Source organism: Hypanus sabinus, chromosome 12 (genome assembly GCF_030144855.1).
Source record: "Hypanus sabinus isolate sHypSab1 chromosome 12, sHypSab1.hap1, whole genome shotgun sequence".
Taxonomy (NCBI): Eukaryota; Metazoa; Chordata; class Chondrichthyes; order Myliobatiformes; family Dasyatidae; genus Hypanus; species Hypanus sabinus.
Window position 1 is genome coordinate 44,569,901 of NC_082717.1, and position 21,963 is coordinate 44,591,863.

Here is a 21,963-nt window from a genome sequence, read left to right on the forward strand (position 1 = left end):
TTTTTTAAATCTTCACTTTAATCGGAATCAGAATTGGAATCATTTATTGTCAGTATATGAAACATACCAGAATTGATTATGATTCGGTGCTGAGCATAAAACACAGAACAATACCATAATAGACAACACAACAGTAACCAGCAATTTACAAAACAATAGTTCAAACAGCCATGAACAAGCAACCATTAGCAGAACATATGCAAACATCAGTAATCAAACTTAAATATAAATCTATGAAGAGATTCATCAACTATCAACAGAACAAAGAGAGCAGAAAAGACCATTCAGCAGATATTGTGGAGAGACAATTAGGGCAGTACAACTGAGTGAGATTTGTTGAGATGCTGGGTAGCTATAGGAAAGAAGGTTCGGAGATGACATGTAGTCCTGGTGGTTATGGACCTGTAGTATCTCCCTGAATGCAATTTCATAAATAGCTGACTGCTAGAATAAGTGGAGTCAGTAGTATTTTTTCTTTCTGTTTTGTTTGCTCTGGCAATAACAAGCTTTTTAATGTTGGTAGCTGGTCTTCTCTGCTGTGTGGACCACTAGCTGCAACCTGGACTTGAAGGAGGAGGCAGAGGGAAACAAAATGGTGATAGCGGTGGTCTCAGTGATGGCTGAGTAGAATTTCATTAGGATATTCCCTGAGATGGAAGTTTCCAAAGCTGGCATAGAAAGAGCAATCTCTGCTGGGCTTTCCTAGTGATGAGCATAACCTGCTTGTCCCATTTCAATGTATTGGTCATGGTAATTCCCAGGAATTTGAATGACTCGACCATAGATGAGTTTTGTAGTTAATGTGCTGTTTATCAGTATATAGAAATAGGCATGTTTTTTTTTCTGAAATGTGACTGCAGTTTTCATTCCTGTTGTCAAACTATTACATTAGTTAACTTAACCTGATCAATGCTAGGTTGAAGCCCAAACCCTGAAATCTCTAGCAAAAAATGTCTCACTTGCTGTAATCATTAAAAACCTCAATTGAATCAAATTAACTGGATACCGCAAAGCCAAGATGATTTTTGACATTGTCTATTATTTTAATGGGACTTTTAAAATGTGGACTGAAGTACAATCAATAAAATAAAAACTTCTTTCCTGTTCTTGCTCTCAAAAGTAAGCCAATTAAACAATTACTGACCAAAATACAGTATATTCATAAGCATATCTCAGATTCTTGTACCTTGTATATAGCTTTGAAAGCCCTGCTGTTAACTGCAAGCTGGGTAAGTTGTAGCAGAACATGCAATTTCCCAAGAATCCTTAACACTGTAGGTCATGTGCTTCTCTTACACAGAAGTTGATAATTCCAGTTACTTCACTTCATAACTGATGTGTAAATTGTTGGTAATTATTCACTCAGTTGTATCAATTTGTTTAGCATGATGTGTGGCCTTGCATCTACCTTGAATGCCAAAACAGAACAAAAATAAAAGATGCCATGTGGTGGGCACAATCACTCAAAAAGACGCAAAGTTAAAACATTTTTAAAAATACTCTTCCAAAAAAAATTGAGATCAAAGTCCACCTTCATTTAATAGTTTTCCCCAAATTCTAACCAAGGCAGAGGTACTTGGTGCAAATAGTTAAATGAAAGCAGGTTGACTCTAATACTTTTTTTGGCTTTCTCAAGTTTTATGTCCTATCAAATAACTTAGGGCTCATACAATTGGATATCAATGGGAAATCATGTGTTTCCCTCAGAATTTTTCCATTATTGTTTAACTTTATATTTTAAGTGCTGGCAGTCTTGCTAAAATAAGAGTAGGTTCCACAGACAGGAATAATAGATTTTGTTGCTATTCAATCGTGTACTGTGAGAGAACTTCTAGTCAGCTAAGCCAAACTGAAGTAACATTTCCATTCTTGGCTCAAACACATAAGGATTAAACCAAGCACAAGTTAATCCTACATTGCCTCATTATTTATTTTGTCATATTTTCAGCAACAGTGTAATAGATCTTCCTGTTGTTTCCAAGGCTTTACTCAGAAGTAGGATAATTTTTTCTCAACAAATCAATTATCAATGCAGTGGTGAATTCCATGAGTACAGAATGACAATATGAATCTTTGCTATGATTTACAAAAAGTGGGCTACTGCATTCTGCCATGGGGGCAATGAGTGCTTTAAACACTTTAAAGATGTCATTTATATAAGTATGGTCAGGTTCTCTAAACAATTTGGAATGTCCAACTAGCTTCATAGCTGCTTTTATCAGAAGGTCGTTTAACCATGAATGAGATGTAGTTATAAGCTTAAAACAACAGGAAGGAGGCCATGCTATTCATCTAGCATTAAAATGAATGGGCAGTGTTGTCTCTAATGTTTGATGCTTGTGGGTTGAAATATTTAAAACACTATATAATTTGTGCACACAGAGGCTGCAGATGCTGGAATCTAGAGTATCAAACTGCTGGAGAAACACAATGGGCCAAACAGGATCTCGAGCAGAAAACTCAATGATACATTTTCATTCACAGATGCTACTTGACTTGCAAATTGTAAGCAATCACAGAGATTGCTTACATCCACCTGAAACATTAGTTATCAATAAAGAGCAAGAATGGATTATCAAGAAGATCACTCTGGGTGGATTAGAGGAAATCAGAACATTAGATAGTCAGTGGTTTCAGTTGATTTCCTTTTGGCATTGGAAAAAATATTTGCAGAGTATTTGTCTAAGGACGTAAGGATCTGCAAAATGGTAGAAGTGGAAATAAGGAGTGATTATTTTTTCTTTAATGTACTTGAAGTAAATAGTATCTGGTACAAAGGCTATGAATTTTTCCATAGTAGCACTTGAGCTAAGAAAAGAGTGAGCAGTTTCAAATTCTTGGATGTCAACATCTCTGAGGATCTATCCTCAGCTGAGTGTATTGATGCATCACCGACAGGCTGGTATGGGGGGGCAGGCTACTGCACAGGACTGGAAAAGCTGCAGAAAGTTGTAAATTTAGTCGGCTCCATCTTGGGTACTAGCCTACAAAGTGCCCAGGATATCTTCAAGGAGTAGAGTCTCAAAAAGGCAGCGTCCATTATTAAGGGCCTCCAGTACCCAGGGCATACCCTTTTCTCATGGTTACCATCAGGTAAGATGTATAGAAGCCTGAAGACACATGCTGAGCAATTCAGGAACAGCTTCATCCAATTCCTAAATGGACATTGAACCCTTGAACATTACCTCACTCTTTAAATATATTTTATTACTGTTTTCATGCATGATTTTTAACCTATGCAATATACGTATAGTCTAATCTATTTATTTATTATTAATATTATTATTATCATCATTATTTTTTTCTTCTATATTATGTATTGAATTGAACTGCTGCTGCTAAGTTAACAGATTTCATGATGCATGCCGGTGATAATAAACCTGATTCTGATTCACTGACAAAGAAGGTATGATGGCAGTTAGATTTCATTAGAAGTTTGAGGTGAATTGGTATGTCACCAAAGCCACTTCCAAATTTCTACCGATGTACCATGGAATCTAACTAGATGTACTGTGCAATCTAACATCGTAATCTGGTATGTAGGGGGCATGGCAAAGGATTGGAAAAAGATGCAGAAAGTTGTAAACTCTGCCATCATAGGCACTAATTTCCCCCGCCTCCAGTATACTTTCAAAAGGCAATGCCTCAAAAAGGCGGCACCCATCATTAAGGGTCCCCATCACCCAGACTTGCCCTCACCTTATTGCTGCCACTAAGGAGGAGATACAGGAGCCTGGGGAGACACACTCAAAGCTTTCCCCCTCTGCCATCAGATTTCTGAATGTTCATCACGATTTGGGGTCAACAGTTGATATAGCTACCACTCTTATTCTCAATCTACCCAGTAGCAGGAAGAACTTCTTCAAATCCACTTGCAAAGGGATTGTCTACTCCTGTAAATTTGTTTCAGATTACCTCATGAGGTTGTTATTTTCTGAGAATTTCTGCTATATATTTACAAAGGCATCTTCAGGGAATTACAAAGTGATCTTTGCAATCTGTTGGAAGACAGGTTACTGAAGTGCCTTGTGTTACGTATCCCGTAACTGGAGAACTTACCAGCAAAGATAGAGAGGTCCATTGAAGTCTGATGTCACTATTTTCAAATGATTTTATTTATAAAGGGGCACAAAAGTAAGGTTAATGCAAACATTCAGATAATGCATATCACCAATACTCAATCTAAAGCACGGGTATAGTCATAATCATCATTAAGAAGTAATCTCGGCTGTTGTCTAGGGGATAATATTTTTGTCCATTTGAAATATAAAAAGTCATTCAGACATCTTCAGACTTTAGCCTTTCGAGGAATCGTTGGGTCTCATGTGTTTTAGAGGGATCGGTGAAAACGAAAAGAAAACTTGCCCGTGTCTTTATGACCACTCCGTTAAAAATCAGGGGAGCATTGGTTTCCCCATTGTTAGTTCGAAGTCCTTCTCGGTAGTATCAGCCACTCGCTCCCCAGGCAAAGGAGTTAGGAGCACACATGGCGTTGAGTGGCTTCCAGCTCTCACGGGAGCGTTGAGCGAGCAAGTTCTTCTGGTGCATCGCTAGGGTACTGCCTCCTGCAGTCCACTTTTATCTTTACTTGCAGAGTTGTATATGTCCATCAAAGTAGGGGGATGCAATCTCCACCCCCACATTGCCCGAGGGTGTCCATGTCCATGGCAGTTGTCACGTAGTAGGGACACACAGGTGCCTCTAAGAACAATGGCCAGAACCGTTGCATTGTCTCTCACTTCCGAGACCCGAATTAACAGCGATCTTGCGATTCTCCGGAAGGAGGGGGCTGCTCCCGCTCCTTCGGCCCCTCAGAGCTGTGGTACCTTCATAACACTTGCTACAAGGCTCGATTGCATTCATGCCGGTGTGGTCTGAACTTGCATCGCAGAAAGGCATTGCTTTCAAGATGCAATCTGTGCTTGTATGGCAAGGATTTTTACTTTCACTATTGAGTAGATTCTGCTCATGTTGCATTGGAGCTAACTGGCATCTTGACCACCACTGCATCCTGAGATGACAATGGATTGCTTTTTGCAACTGAATCAGAATCAGGCTGATGATTGTTCCAGTGGGCTGAACCAACCAATGCCTATTGGTCAGTTGACAACCACTCACAGGCTAACGTTTTACTAATTGTTCTTTGTTCCAATCAACATCTTGAATGTTCTTTAGGTAAACGATTTAAATAGTGCTTTGTGATGTACAGTTGAGTTTTGAGGTTTGTAGTTGCGTGGTTTTACTGAATAAAGGAGTATTTCAAGTTCTGGCCTTGTTCTATCTCTTGGCTTTGGGTCTCATCAGTAGATATAGGTAAGCAAACACAACAAATTGGCAATGAGCTACTGTATTATATCAACAGGACAATTTCAGCAGAAGGCTTGCACACAGTTCTACAACAGCAGCAAGCTCAATCAGAGATGGTCCAGCTGATGTTAATTGAAACTTTGACCAACAGGTTATTATTAAGTCCAACCACATCAGTTTTAAAAACTGAACAGAACTCATGTGAGTTAGTATTTGCATTCATTACTAGCTTCCTGTTCAATGCCACTTTGGATGTAGTGTTTGAAGCATGGTTTAAATGTTACAAAGTTACAGTTATAATCCAGGTGAGTTTGCTGGTAAAGACAACTCAAGGGAGATATGCACTGTGCTCCAAATTGGGTACTGCTGAACATGAGTGTTACTTCAACTTCATTCTGCCTAGGAACCCCTGTGACCTATCATTTGATGAAACTGTCTGACAGCTAACAAACATTTCTGGAGAGCAGTCATCTCTCTTCAGTGTTTGCTACCAATGCCGAACCACAAAGCTAATGACTTCATTATGTATGCCGGTGTTGTCAATCAAGAATGTGGAAAGTTCGAGAAGGGTAAATCTTGACTGAATCATAGTTCAAATGTCTGATTTTAATTTTTTTTTTATTTGCAGACTTCAGGCAATTTGCAAATGGCTCCTAGCCAGACTGGAGCAAGAGCTGGACATGACTTTACAAGCTGTCACTCAAGAATGTCAAAGTTTGACCAACCTGAAACATGATTCCAACCTGGTGGAATTGAACTGTGTCACTGCAGTTTCCAGTGGTCACAATGAAGGCCTTTATCATCCTTCACTGTTTTCTAGCAGCAAAACACAAGGACAAGGAATTTTTGAATCCATAAATCTCTGCAAGGAATTTAATGGTCATGTTCAAAGTAGACTTGGCCCCCAGGAGAAGGTATGTCAATGTATTTATCAATAGTTGGTCAAGCTACAACTCAATACTGTGTCAGACATCACCATTATCTCCAAACATATCTGGCAGGCATTTCGGGCCCCTGAGATCAAAACAGCACATCATTCGACTGGCAGTGCATTAGGTGGAACACTCCAGCTGATCGGTGAACTGCACTGCGTGGTAAAGCTGTACGGTAACCAAGTCAATGGTGTGTGTCACCGAACAGACCTGCCAGATTTGAATGTCCTTGGCACTGACTGGATGGATAAGTTTGATCTCTGAAACATCCCCCTAGCTGAGGTCTGCACAAAGACATTGACTATTCAAATCAGTTAACACCATACCACAATCAATTCATGACACTGTACAACAAAGCTATGTAGCAATGATTTAGAAAGGTTCAGGGTGTTGCACCAAACTGCAAGCTGATCTGAATGTCCTTGACATTGACAGTATAGACAATCTTGAACTCTAGAACATCCCTCTGTAGCAAGACATTGGCCATTGAAATCATATCAGTCAATGCCATACCACCATTAGTACACAAAACTGACCAACAGCACTATGCAGCAGTGACTTAGGGAGGATTGGGTTACTGCACCAAATTGCAACCAGAACCCCATCTCCATCCAGATGCAAAGCTAATCTTCTTTCCCAAAAGGCCAGTACAATACATTGTTTTACCAATCGCGGAGCAAGAGCTAGATCGCCTGCAACAAGCTAGTGTGATCAAATCTGTCAACTACTCATATTGGGAAGCTCCAACAGTCATTATGAAGAAAGTCAATGGCTTTGTGTTATGAGGTTGTGTACAGACTTCTTAACTGGTCTCAATGCGGCTCTGGAGGAGTACCAAGAGTCTTTTGACCAGGTGAAGAATGTGCTGTCATCCAACCTTCTCTTGATGCATTTCAACCCAGAGTTGCTAATCGTCACCATGACAAATGTGTCCAACTATGGGGTGGGAGCTGTCATATCCCCTATCTTCCCTGATGGTTCCAAAAAATCTGCCATGCATACAGCCAGATCACAGACTACAGCAGAAAGGAACTATGGACAAATTGAGAAGGTAGCCTTAGGAATCATCTTTGCTGTGAAGAAATTCCGTACACTCTCCTTACTGATCATAAGCCAATGTTACCATCTTCAGGCCTAAGAAAGGCATCTCAGTGTATTCAGCTAACCTTCTACAAAGATGGACAACAATGTTATTAGACTAGAATTTTGAAATCAAATACATGTCAACCCCGGAACTTGGTCAAGCAGATGCCCTCTTAAAAACTTATGAATCAGCAGGTTCCTGCAAATGGAGAAGCAGTCTGGGCTGCAATTGCAATAGATTCCAAAGTTCACCAGGTTGTATGGGATTCTGCTGATGGTCTTCTAGTAATGGTCAATAAGATCAGGGCAGAAATAGCTGCAAGCCTCTTCACCATAATTTCCAGATACCTTATTGATGGGTGGCCAGTCAATGTTGAGGAAGATATTGTGCCCTTTTACCAACATCATACATCACTCTCTACTGGACACTTCTGCTTAATCTTTGGAGATAGAAGAGTGATTCCACAAGCATCTTGGGCAGCATGGTAGGTTAATGGTTAGCACAATGCTTTACAGCACAGGTGACCTGGGTTCAATCCCTGCTGCTGCCTGTAAGGATTTTGTATGTTCTCCCTGTGACCATGTGTGGTTCTTCCAGGTGCTTAGGTTTCCTCCCACATTCCAAAGACTTGTTGTTTAGTAGGTTAAATGATCATTGTAAATTGCCCTGTGATTAGGCTAGGATTAAACCAGGGGATTGCAGGGTGGCACAGCTCATAGGGCTGGAAGGGCCTATTCTGTGCAGTATCTCAATATATAAATACATTTCACCATTGTTTGCTTTTGACTTCAGTCACTTAGTCTGTTAATGCATGGGAAATCATAGACTTGCAGAATGCAGTGTGGGACATACGTGATCTGGCAGTTTTTTTATCTTTTCATAATTTAATATTTTTCACATTAATCATTCAATTATATGCATTTTATATATTGGAACACCACCATTCCTGAATGATACATTTAAAATTGAAATATTGGACTTCCCCAATGGCTCAGCAAGTTAAGCTGGCAAGGGAATGATCCTTGCAGTCCAAGAAAATTCAAAGTTTGATTGCTAATCTGTTTTAAATGATCTGATCTCAGATAGGGTAGGATTTGAAGCTATTAATTATCTTAGCTCCCTGGGATTAGACTGGGGAAGATCAGTAAAAATATCTGTTACTGCTTTTTACTCACCAAACTTGATAGAAAGTGTACACAGGTTGATTGAGATTAGTCATGTATCCTCAAAGTCCAACATCAAATAGTCTCCAGCCATTCAAGGAAAAAGCTCACGTATGGAAATATGCAATCTTGGGTGAAGTACTTACTATCGGGTGAGCAGTTTCTTTTAGCCATAGCTGCAATTAAGGGTAAATTCTCACAGAATAAAAGAGAAAGCTGAGTGGAAAAGGAGAAAGAGAAATTAAAATTTATTAAAATTTTGTACCCAAAAAAATAGATGGACGAAAGTCAAATTTAACCCCACACTTCTACAAATGAGATTTTTTCATATCTTAAATTATTAATAACACCTTCTAAATGAATAGGTATAGCACTTGTACATTATGTTTCTTAAAATGAATGTAGCAGCTGAGTGTGTATTTTTTACTAAAGTTCTGAATAATAAAAATATTTGAAGTTTTGAATTCTTTTTGAATTTGGTCTTGTCAATATTGATCAGCTAATTTCAATTATGAGAAATGCCCTTGAGGGTTCTGTTTCAATGGCCTTGGTTTCTGATTATGCACACATTGGCATATTTAAATTACTTTATTAGGCAGTATTGAGTGAAAGCATAACCAACAAATCAAATTAATAAATGGCACTATTATAACATTAGTCACAGTTGCACTATTTTGGAAATTCCAGATCAACTCAGGATTGAATTCTGTTTGATGAAAATGATAGTATCATTTTTAAATTAGAACACAAAAATTACAAGAGTACATAATTCCAGAATTCCTACAAGGCTTTGGTCTAGCTTCATGGACAAGTTCTAAAGATGAGAGGGTTCTTTCCTTTTGAAGTTGAGTCTATAATCTGATAAAGATCAAAATGATGGCAGTATCATTTTCAGTTCCAACACAAAGAAAAAAAGTGACGGTTATAACTCAAAATTGCTTCACAGAATTTTGTAGGTTAGCTTGCTGGATGATAACCTTTATTTTTGAAGTTACACTTGGGTGAATAAAATAATCAATACAACATTTAAAATATCAATGTGATTTGACTGGAAAACACAGACGTAGACAATAATGCTGGTATTTTGCTGTTGCTGTACATTTGTCGATGAGAATGGTCAAGGAATGGCCATGGCAAAAGGAATCCATGGATTCTATGACAGTATCAGAAAGGCAGGGGCATTAAACAACCTCATTGCTTTTACTTTATCTTCTTTTAGAGTAAATTCTTGTGGACTATTGCATGCTATCAAAATTAAAATGATCCAGAATTGCCAATTGGGAATCATCCAAGAAGTCAAACTGGACTAATACCAACGCTATCAAATTGCTGTTATTGCAATGTTGGAGGAATACAGTAAGTGTTTGGATTTGTGAGGATTACAGATACTGTGGTTTACATTTGACAAAACTTACAATAAATGTACAAAATAGGAATGTGACACTCCAAGAAGAGAACACAGAATCCTCGAATAACATGTATAATTAAAAATCAAATTGGATTATCCCCTATTGAAACTGACATGTGAAGTCATTGCTCACCTTTTAAAGGTGGATTGACCACCAGAATAAGGTCACAGAGCAGATTGAGCAGCACATAGCCATGGAAACATAAACACCAGCACAGAACTGGCAACCCTTTTCCTTTTGTGGTGTCCTCAACATGTAAATGGAGATCACATGCACAAAGAGTTCCTTTCCATTAAGAGACAGGAACCCACTGTGCAGAAACAGTGTAAGTGAAAAGATGAGGCCCAGGGAATGCAGCCTGATAAAATGCTCAGATGCCCTGAACCTCATGCTACAAGAATTTGAATGCCTCGTGCTTTAGATTCAACTCCGCAACAGACAGTCCCAAGCCCAGCTGTGAAAGGGCATAGGGCTAACAACCTCATCCCATAAAACCCAGTGCAAGAGTAATAACAGCAGAAGCTCCAAAGACCTGAGAAAGGAAGAAGATGGGTTACGCCTGGTATAACATGAAAGACTGACTCAGGACAGAGAACTCTGGCGAGCTGTTGTTGGCAGCCCATGTCTCAGTAGGAGTGAGTGGTTTAAGCAAGTAAATACACATTAGATTCAGGCCAATCAAAATAGCAAGTAATCCCATCTATCAATAGCTACACCACTACATGTGCATCATTATTAGTAGCTCAACTGTCTACCTAAACATTGTACCTTGTACAGATTTAGCAACTATTCACTTATAGCAACCATATTATTTGTACACATTGCAACACTTTGAACAGTCCTCCTCTCCCCCTCACCCTCAACCTCTCCACCTCTCTCCTATCACCCCTCTCCCCATTTGCCCTTTCCTCCTCCTCTGCCCTTCCCTCTCTCCTCCTGCTCTTCCCACCCACCCCTCTCCTTCTACAATCAAATACTCTGGCAACAAACCAAGTGGGGTGATGAAAAAATGTGATTTCTATAACCATTTGTTCTGAATGAAGAATGGTGATAATCATTTGGCTGCCATGGAGCTACCGACCAGCAGTGGATCATGGAATTCATTGAGAATGAAGATATGCTGATACCTGATCCCTAAGGAAGGGGAATTCATGATTCCTGCATATGCTGAAAATTATAATATTTGACATAAATTGCCCTCTGTTCTCCTAAATGACCCCAAGGCGAAACAGTAAAGGATGAAACTGGCCATCACCTGTACAGTAGATAAATACAGATACTGCTTCATTCCTGGAGCTTATAGTAGATCTCACCCCTTTGTGTATTGTTGGAAGAAGTGAAAAGGGGGAGAAAAGTATTTTTTTTTTTATAAGTAGCTACCGGAGGAACTTTGATGAAATAAGCCCTCTATCCCTCCTTTGACTGTCTCTGGAAAATACTTCCCCTGGGTCCCCTTCCTCTTCCCTTTCTCCTATTGGCCACTATTCTGTCCTATCAGATTCTTTCTTCTCCGGCCCTTGACCTTCCTCACTCACCTGACTTCACCTATCACCTTTCAGCTAACCTCTTTCCCCTTCCCTCACCTCCTAATTTAGGCATCTTGCCCCTTCCCACTCAGTCCTGAAGAAAGAGCTCAGCCCGAAACATGGACTGTTTACTTTTCTCCATAGATGCTACCTGACCCTCAACCTGATCCTCAAAGTAGGAGGGGTTATCCCCCACAGCTAGACATTTCCTCTAGCTCAACGCAGGGTCATCTACTGGAGACCTCAGCCTTGGAATCACATGTTCGTTGCCATTTTTGTTGTTATTTGAGTTTCTTGGTTCTTATTTGTTCAGGGAGTAGATCGATTAAGTTTTATTCTAATTTCAATGATACATTGACAGATAAACACAGATGGCTAAGGACAAGGTAAAATTCATTTCTTTTAATGTCAATGGGTTATTAAATCCAATCAAACGTAAGAGAATTTTATTCAATTTGGAACAATTTGATTCATACTGGGAAAAATGGTTTAACTACATAATGCCTCATAGGCCTGATTTTATTCTCACAAATCAATGAATCTGTTGTAAAAAAAAATCACTCCCTACTTGTATATAGTTCTTTCCTTTTGCTTGTTTTTTCTTTCCACTCTTTTCTATGAGTGTATACCTCAGATAAATAATTTGTGGAGATTTGTGATATATATGATTATATGATATATACGTACAATGTCTGAAATACATCTTATGGAAATGTTTGTTTGATGATGAACTTCAAAAAAAAATTACAAAAAAAATGTTGCCTGACCCGCTAAGTTTCCTCCAGAATTTGTGGGTGTTGCTTTGGATTTCCAGCATATGCAAATTGTCTCATGTTTATGATTGCAATTGGCTATTCTCCTCCTGAATTTGATTGCTGGACCATTGCTCAATAATCAGCTATAAAATCCTAATTGTGGTGTCATTCTTCATCCAGATTTGCAGCAAGGCTTAGCAACATTCTAGCTGTATATTCAACACAAAGTACACTGCAGATGCTGTGGTCAAATCAACATGTACAAACAAGCTGGATGAACTCAGCAGGTCAGGCAGCATCTGTTGAAATGAGCAGTCAACGATTCAGGCCGAGCCCCTTTGTCAGGACTAGTTGTATATTGTTTCCTAGGTTGTTTTGGATGAGTAATTTGTTATACTATTTGTCATTTCCTTTTTGAACTTTCTATCACTTTGTCATATTTCTTACTGACAACAATGTTTAGTTATTGGGAAATGTTATTTTTATATGACTTTTAATTTGCTCATTGTGATTGAATATGAAACTTCCACTTAGCCGAAAAAACAGATAAAATCAAACAGTTTTGATTTTCCATGAAATCAAGCTTTAAATTGTACCATTAAATATGGAAAGGGTGAGCATCATTTCCAAATTAAAAAGGACACCAGTTCCTGAAATTAAACTGAGTTTGACTTTTAAAAAATATATGAATAGGCTAAATTACACAGATAAAATTTAATAGGCAAATATGAAATGCTCTATAATCAAAAGCAAAAGATTTGAACAAATAGACTGAATTTTGTATATAACACATTTTTTTAGGCCCCACATGATTTTCCATTGTAAATCTGATCACAAAATATGACTAGGAGCTCATCGTTCTCATAAAAGCTAAAGTGGATCTTGATCTAGTTCTTCAACGTGCATGAGCCCCTACAAATGAAACAAATACCTGGATGTATGCTTGTTTCATGCCTTTCCATGAGCTAAGGATAATGGTTTCTCTCCCTTGCCAATTTGAATTAGAGACATACAAGTAGTACCTGGGATAGATGCCTCATGTCTTACAGGGACTTATCCTTTATCTTCATTTTTTTTAGTTATCCTCAATTGTTCATGCATTCATTGGGAAGTGATTTGGAAGAGAGTTTATTACAATTCAGTTGAAATGATCTGTTATTGTTAGTGATTTTCATCCCATAAGGAGAACAAGCCTGTTTGGTTAATGAATGTTTTGGGCATTTAGGCAAAAATAATTAGGCTACTGTTCTTACAGTTCTGCAATAGTTGTAAATCCCACACCCCTTTGGCATAATTTCTTAAGATTTAGGGTGAAAGTATTAAAATCATTCACTGGCCACTAGTGTAGTGGCATCGGTAATAGACTTTGAGGCGAGTGGTCCCAGGTTAGTCAGAGCCTTTTTCCCAGGGCGGAAATGGTTAACACGAGAGGGCACAGTTTTAAGGTGCTTGGAAGTAGGTACAGAGGAGATATCAGGGGTAAGTTTTTTTATGCAGAGAGTGGTGAGTAGGTGGAATGGGCTGCCGGTGATGGTGGTGGAGGCGGATACAATATGGTCTTTTAAGAGACTCCTGGACAGGTATATGGAGCTCAAAAAAATACGAGGCTATGCATAAGCCTAGGTCATTTCTCAGGTAAGGACATGTTCAGCACAGCTTTTCTATGTTTCTATGTTCAAACCTGGCTTGCTTCTTGCATGCTTTCCATACGTGCTGGGTTAAGCATCAAGCTAGCAACTCGTTAAAAAAACACAGAAAAATGCTTAAGAAACAGGAAAGTTCCCACCTGATGTGCCACAAGATATGGAAAGGAATAACAAACATTGAAATCTTTATGTTTTTTCAAACCATGCCTTGTGACCAGCAATGATGCAAAAATTACTGTATACTATTGTTGCACATCTCTACAGGCAGGTTAGAAATTCAGGGTTGTGTTGCTCTCAGCTGCCACTGATGATCAAAAGTTATTCTGAAATTTCACCTGTCCCATCTGCAGATTTTCACAATGCCCTACTGTGAGAAACACAATGTTCTTCGTTACTGGCATGCTGCGTTTCACATTCTGTCATTCTAGGCATGTAGGCTCCAAGAAAAGGGCAAGTCTCACATTGCACAATATTTCTTTCTACACTAGGGCTATATGTAAGTTACAGGTTCCCTTTATGAACACCACTCAGTGCATCTTCAGCCTCCCAAATCAGTAATTATTTGATGACTGTCTGAAGATATAGTCCCCATTTTTGCAAATGGAACTGTTTAATTCTGCAAATACTAAACAGGTCAAGCCACATCTATGGAAGGAGAAACAGAGTTAATGCTTCATGATGAAGACCCTTTATCATAAATGTTCTGATGATGGATCTCCAGCCTGAGTTGTTAACACCATTTCTATTCTCTTAGATCTGATCTATGATATGGCCTGATCTGCTGAAGATTTCCAATAATTTCCATTTGTAACTCAGAAAATGCACTAGCTGCTCTTTACATAATTGAAAAGGAGGTAAGGGATCTGAAGATACCCAAGCTTCCAGGAAGTTTACAATTCAGCTGCTCAGTTTCATGAACATGTGAAATATATATATATGAGGAGATCCATGGGAACATCTCAGATCATTACATAATTTTATAACAAGACACCTTGCTATTTAATGTCAATGATTTCATATCAGCATCTGTGAAAGTAAACTCTTCCCTCTGCATTTATGCTTCAGGATTCTCTGTGGCTTTGTTACAAGGAGGGGAAGGTTTGCTCCTTTCACTAGCCCTACCTTCTTATTCTGCCACATTCCCCTTTTCTTTCCATGCCTGGTGAAGGATTTCAGCCCAAAACGTCGATTGTTTATTCACTTCCATAGACACTACCTGACTTGCTGAGTTCCTCTAGCATTTTGTGTGTATGTGCGTTGCTTTGAATTTCCAGCATTTATAAAATCTCTTGTGTTTTTGAAATTTAACATTTCTTTTGAACAGCAGCACATTTGATAATGCAATACTCCTTCAGCCTTTACACACAAGCTTTAATGTCGATTTAAACTTATAACCTTACAACTTTAAGCAAAGGCACTAGCAAATGTGTCAAGCTGATAGTGTACACTTTTCATGGCCCTTCTGGGCCATCGGTAGTGCAGTGCTTGAGAGAAAAATGAGTAAAATTGTGCCTTGACTGTAATTGAGGAGAATCTTTTTGAGAACTGACCTTTACAAAAAGCTGGTGCATCTCTTTAATTGTAGTAGGTAATTTGATGTATTCTTCTGTACCAGTGTGACATTTCAGTTTCCTACACTACCCTCTTTATAAGCTCTCTGAATGAGATTGTCTAATTAGTACCAAATCATAGGTAGTTTTGTGCTGTGGATTTATGTCCATTGGGAGCCAGACTGCTGTGCCTGAAACTCATTTCAATTAGCACATTTAAAAGTATTCAGAAAGACATCCTTCCTATTTTTCCAGATCCTAGAAGTCAAACAATAGTATTCTAACCTAATGCACTATTCCCCTTAGTGTTACATAAAAGGCACTATACAACACTGCATCATAATAATGTTTAATCAACTTCACGAAAAATTAATTCTTTCATATTGGTATTTGTTATGATTTGTAACTTCAAAAATGAATCGAATGAAAAACATGGGAGCTGGAGATAACATGTCTATTTCGTTTGTCTTTAGTGAGGCGTTCATATATGACGTGATGGCATAATGACATATGCCATTCACGTACTTCTTACCTACATGTATATTGGATAATGAATTATGTAAGCAAACAAAATATCCTCCATCAAACAATATATGTTCAATATTACTTAAATATTGCTGAACTACTAAATGCACTACATTGCCCCCGGTTAGCTATAAACTTCAACTCAATATAGAATGCAATTTAACTCAAATATATGATGCGTTGCTCTCCGGTCATCTCATAGTCTCTAGTCATCTTTAAATTGTCCCATTCAGGCCTAAAAATGTAATTTGTGTGGAGGATTTCTTCCTGATGGGGGGAGGAGGGGTGGTCACTCTGTGTGGCTGTGAGACTTGGGGCTGTAAAGCAATCTCAGGTTCTGGGGCTCCCTCCATAGTGATTGTAGGAGTTGACTCTGACTGAAAGAATTGGTTCTGACAGCTACAGATGCCTTTTTTCTCTAACAGTTGACTATTCTCCTCAATGGATTGATGTGTTGTCTTCCAGGTGACATCAAGTTGCAATCTCCAGTGTGTAGGAGAGTGGTCCAGTTCTGTCCTTTATCTTTCCAAGTACCCACTTTTAATCACCCCTGTAGTGCCTCATCAGGACTGCTTGTCCAGGAGTGAAACATCAAACCTCCTTGTTACAGGAGCCCTCAGTTTGACTCAACTGTTTGTCCTGTGTGCTCCTTCTGAGATTGATATGCAAGGAGGAATTTGATGAACTGCAGTGTCAGTGTCGTGTGTTCTGCTGTTATTGCTCACAGTACATTCTTTAGATTCTGAACAAGCCTTTCTGCCAAGCCATTTGTAGCAGTGTAGATATAATATGGGCAGTTGTAGTATACCTCATTCCATTAATTTTCAGCAGTAACTGAAACTGTCCCTGGTCCATTGTCACTAAGGGTTTTGGGACACTAGTCCTTGACAAGAGGCTTCTGAACACATCAACAGTGTGCAAGGCTGTAATGGAGGCTATTGAGAACACTTCTGGCCACTTTGAAGCTGCATCCACTACTACCAAGAAATCTGAGCCCATGAGTGGCCTGGCAAAATCCACGTGAATCCTCTGCCAGGGCAATGCAGGCCAATACCGGGGATGGAGAGGCACTGCCCTCGGCATCCTCTGGATGGGACAGCATCCTGAACAGTGCATGACAAGCTGCTTGATCTGCTGATATACTCCAGGCCACCCGATGAAGCTTCAAGCCAATGCTTTCATTTTGACCTCACCTGGATGACTAGCATGCAGGTCCTCAGCTGACGGACACTTTAAATCTCAATCCCAACATAAGGCAAAGCCTGTCAAGGGCAAGTTCATCCCAGTGCTGATAAAAATGGGGGAACTAGAATTTCTGTTGTACATTTCAACATTCTGGTTTGCGCATGTAAACCTGAGACAGCGTGGGGTCTTTTCTGATTTCTCTTTGGATAATTTCTGCCGTAATAAGGGGACTTTTGATTTCCATGTGGGAGAATAGGTCAAGCAGAGTGTCATCTCAGGTATTTACTTTTCCATCAGCATTTCCTCCTGAATTCAATCTTGTAATTGTGCCCTCCAAGAAAAAGGGCCCATCTTTGCAATCGTCCTGCTGTTGTTAGTGGACACTCTTCTGTGGTTTGAAAATGGACACTAGTTGTTGATGATAAACTTTCTTCCATACTGGTTGAAGTTTTACACTCCAAACCAGACTCGAACCAGACAGGTTATCTTTTAAGTCAATCTGTGTTTAATTTTTTTTTCTGCAGCAGTAAGGAAACATGATGCAAAACATGTAGTTGACTGCACCTGTACCATAAGAAGAGGCATCACAAGCAAGCTTCACTGCATGATGTGGATCATAATGAGTGAGTACAGTGTCTGATGTCACCATCTCCTTTGCCTTTCGGAAAGTCACCTCACACTGCTTTGTCCATTGACATTTTTCCTGATCTATAGTAATGCGTTCAAGGGATGGAGCACAGTTGCCAGGTTTGGCAGCAACCTGTTACAGTAAATGACAAACCCTAAGAAGGACCGCAACTGTTACACATCCTTTGGTTTTGCAGCATCCACCAATGTTTGAATTTTCTCAACACACTTGTAATTTTTGTGAGCCAATGATGTGACCAAAGCAAGTGATGCTTTGTTTAAAGAATTCACACTTGTTGTGTTGTGCTCTGAGCCCATAATCTTCTAATCTTTTTAACACTGTCTTGGGATTTTGGCAATCTCCTTTGTCATTCTTACTGATAACAATGATGTCATCCACGTAACACTGAGTGCCTTCTCAGCCTTGCAGCACTTGGTTAATAGTTTTCTGCCGGAGTGCAGGTGCAGATGCTTAAAGTAAGCTTGATTTATCAATCAAGCCTTTGTGAGTGTTTATATTGACAACATTTTTGGACTCTTCTTCTATCTCCATCTGTAGGTAGACCTCAGCTAAGTCCACTTTGCTGCAGTGTTTCTCTCCAGGAACTATGGCAAAGATAACTATCCTGAGCGGAGGCTATTGATATACAACCAGTACTGGGTTGATTGTCCTGACTGACTAATCCTTTTTGGCTACTGAGACCACTGGCATTGCCCATGGGCTCCACATAAACTTGGAAAGAGTTCCTTCAGCCTCCATGTGATCCACCTCAATGACTACTTTATCATGGATGGCAAAAGGAACCAGTTAGGCTTTGAAAAACTTGGGTGTGGCATTCTCATTTAACACTATTTTACTCTTGATATTTTTGAGTATTCCAATACCATCCTTGAACATTGCTGTGGCATCATCCAATGTCCTTCTTAATTCACTTTCAGTTGACCTTATTGCACGAAAATGGTGGCTGGATCTCCAATCAAGTTGTATTTGTCTCAGCCAATCATGTCTCCACAATATAGTTTTTAACTACATACAAGCGCAGTGTGGCTTGTTAGTTGTTGTATTTCACCGCTACGAATGTCATTCCCACAGCAGTTATCTTGTTTCCAGTCACAAACAAGAGAAAATCTGCAGATGCTGAAAATCCAAGCAACACATGCAAAATGCTGGAGGAACTCAGCAGGCTAGGCAGCAGCTACAGGAAAAAGCACAATCGACGTTTTGGGCCAAAACCCTTCGGCAGAACTGGTGGAGAAAAATGCTGAGGAGAAGACCACCTTTCAAATCTACTCCCCAGCTTTTCAGGATTTCAGCCCAAAACATCGACTGTGCTTTTCCATAGATGCTGCCTGGCTGGCTGAGTTCCTCCAGCATTTTGTGCATCTTGTCTCTAGTGTAGCTTCATAATAGGATATCTGCAGGCTTCAGTTCAGTATCTTTGAAATGTTGTTCAAACACATTTCGTGGAATGAATGAAACAGTCAGTGCCCAATTCCATCTTAGTTAAATTGTGTTCACTTCTGGTGTAAGCATATTGCTGGTGTCCTGTTAGTTTTCACATTGTAAGTCTGAAGGATACTCAGTCCTGTGTCATTTTTATCATTATCAATTTTTTCATCAACAGCATGTAGGTTAGGGCTCTTTCTGAAACTGCAATTTGACTTTTTATCTTTTACTTTTCCTTGTGCAGTTCATTTATTGTTGTCTGCCTGATGTACTCTTTTATATCACCAACTTTGTTGCATTTTCTGCAAGTTTCATCTTTAAACCTGCATCGATCTGGTGTATATGAGCCCTGCCACAATGGTAACACAATTTCTTTGCCCAGGTGGGTTTCTGATTAGATGTTGAAAATTTTTTCATGCTCACTTTCATTCCTGACTGCAATTCAATTGCATCTCTGGCTGCTGTTTCCTTTGTTACAACAAATTGACCCGCTCTTTTAAATATGATTTGTGCTCCAGTTAGGGGCCATTTTTGAATGCTTTCTTGTAAGATTACACAAACTAAACAATTTCTCAATGCATTGTTAAGCTAGTCACTGAACTGACAATGCTTGAGCAATCTCTTCAATTCAGCCACATAAAGGGAAATGGACTCCCCTTTCTTTTGATTCTGCCTATGATGAGTTCTGTGATCAACAATGACTTCAGTTCTAAATGTTTCTGCATTACATTCGCAATATCAACAAAGCTCCTGGTGGTTGGATTGGTTGGAGAAGTTAGCTTCTAGGCAAACTGTATGCTTTTCCACCTATGGGACTCAGTAATACTGGCACTTGTTTTTCATTGGCTATTTCATTTGCTTCAAGGTACTGCTCAGTTTGTCTAGCATACATGATCCAGTTATCTGTTATGCAGTTGAATGTCTCTATCTTTCCAATGTAGCCAGCCACTTCTGCTTATTATTTATTATTGATATTATCACCATAATACTAAATGTTTATGGACTTGTAAATTCTGTCTGCCTTTCTTTAACTCAACTGTTTCTCTGTCCTTTTAAAGAAAGATATGCTGTGCTTTTTTTTTAACTTGAACATCTCTCTCCCCTTGTGAAGGAAAGAAAATGGTCTTGCCGCAATAGGTAGATAATCATCTAGGGTTTGTTTGAAAACATATTCGTTGCCAGTGTTATATTTTGTAACCGCATAAGCTAATGGAAAGAAAGACATGGGAGCTGGGATAACCATGTATACTTCATTTTGCTTTCGTGAGGTGCTCATATTTGTCGTGGAAAAATAATGATGTATGCCGTTTATGTATTTCTAGCATATCACTAGTAATAAGTTATGTGTAAGGGGGATTTCTTCTTTTTTCTTTGTTACTGTTGGGAAAGGGTTTCTTTGTTTTGTTAAAAGCAGGAATGTTTCTTTGTTGCAAGAGAGTGCTGGGAGAATTGTATTCCTTTGTAAACCAAATGGGGATTAATGTTCTTTCTTCTGAGTCTGTAAGCTTTTGTTGACGGGCCTTTGGGCAGATCGGCGCGAGGGGGTCGAGAGAGAGGACGCAATGCTGTAAGCTGGGCGAGGAACGGACCCCAAGCGGGGGTCCGAGGCCCGGAGGTACTCCGAGGAGGGGGGGATGAAGCTAGAAGTGCTTGGTTAACCACTTCAGAGGATCCTGAGCTGCGAGTCGAGGAGTTCGGAGGGGATCGGATGGCGGCCAGAAGACTTCAGTAATTGAGCTCCAATGGTTGTGCACGAAGTGGTTTGGACTTTGATAAGTTTGGCACCTTTTCTTTATTTTTTCTCTTCATATATACTGTATCATTATTAATCACTTAGTTATAGTAACCTTTATAAATTGTACTCATTTAATCGCTTATGGTGTACTGTCTGTTTTTGGGCGAGGCGGGGACATCACACAGCATCCACACCAGCTGATTACCCAGTTTGGCGGGGCCGAAGGCTGCTCCCCCTAGACGAGAACAAGCTGAGCGAGCCTGAGGCGACCCAGGGGGTTACATATGTAAACAAAAAAAGAGTGATTATATTTAAATACACTATGGTATTGGTTTATTATTGTCACATGTACTGAGATACCATGAAAAGCTTATAATTTTGGGGCTGTATGACAATTTTAGTGTTCCAATACCAATAGGAAATAGTATTCATTTAATTAACTTATATTTATTTACCCTGTTTAAACTTCTAGAAGTAATAGACAACATCAGTGACTCGTGTTATTTGGTGTCCCTAATCTAGTAATAACATACCATGGCATCTCAAATGAGCATCAGCAAACAAAATCCACAGAATCAAGATGTACAAAAAAGCTGGATGAACTCAGCAGGTCGGGCAGCATCCGTTGAAAAAGCAGTCAACATTTCGGGTCAAGACCCTTGGTCAGGACTAAAGAAGGAGGGGGCAGGGGCCCCATAAAGAAGGGGGAGGGAGGGTGGAAAACCAATCAGAGGAAAGATCAAGGGGTGGGGGAGGGGATAGGCAGGAGAGGTGAAGAAGGAATCTAAGGGGAAAGTACTATGGGTATGTTGAAGATGGCGGAAGTTGCGGAGGATAATACGCTGGATCCGGAAGCTGGAGGGGTGATAGGTGAGGACAAGGGGGACACAGTCCCTGTTGTGGTGACGGGAGGATGGGGTGAGGGCTGAAGTGCGGGAAATGGAGGAAATACGGGTGAGGGCATTATTGATGACGGCAGAAGGGAAACCACGATTCTTAAAGAAAGAGGACATTTAGGATGTCCTGGAACGGAAAGCCTCAGCCTTGGAGCAGATGCGGCAGAGATGGAGGA

At 39.6% G+C, this 21,963-nt stretch overlaps 1 long non-coding RNA gene across 1 annotated transcript; it reads left to right on the forward strand.

The window, feature by feature from the left end:
* The first annotated feature begins 5,994 nt into the window (after positions 1-5,994).
* Positions 5,995-17,711, forward strand: LOC132402477 (uncharacterized). Its single transcript, XR_009514916.1, has 3 exons — positions 5,995-6,221; positions 9,706-9,842; positions 17,607-17,711. It is a non-coding gene; the product is annotated as an uncharacterized LOC132402477 (long non-coding RNA).
* Positions 17,712-21,963: the final 4,252 nt, after the last annotated feature.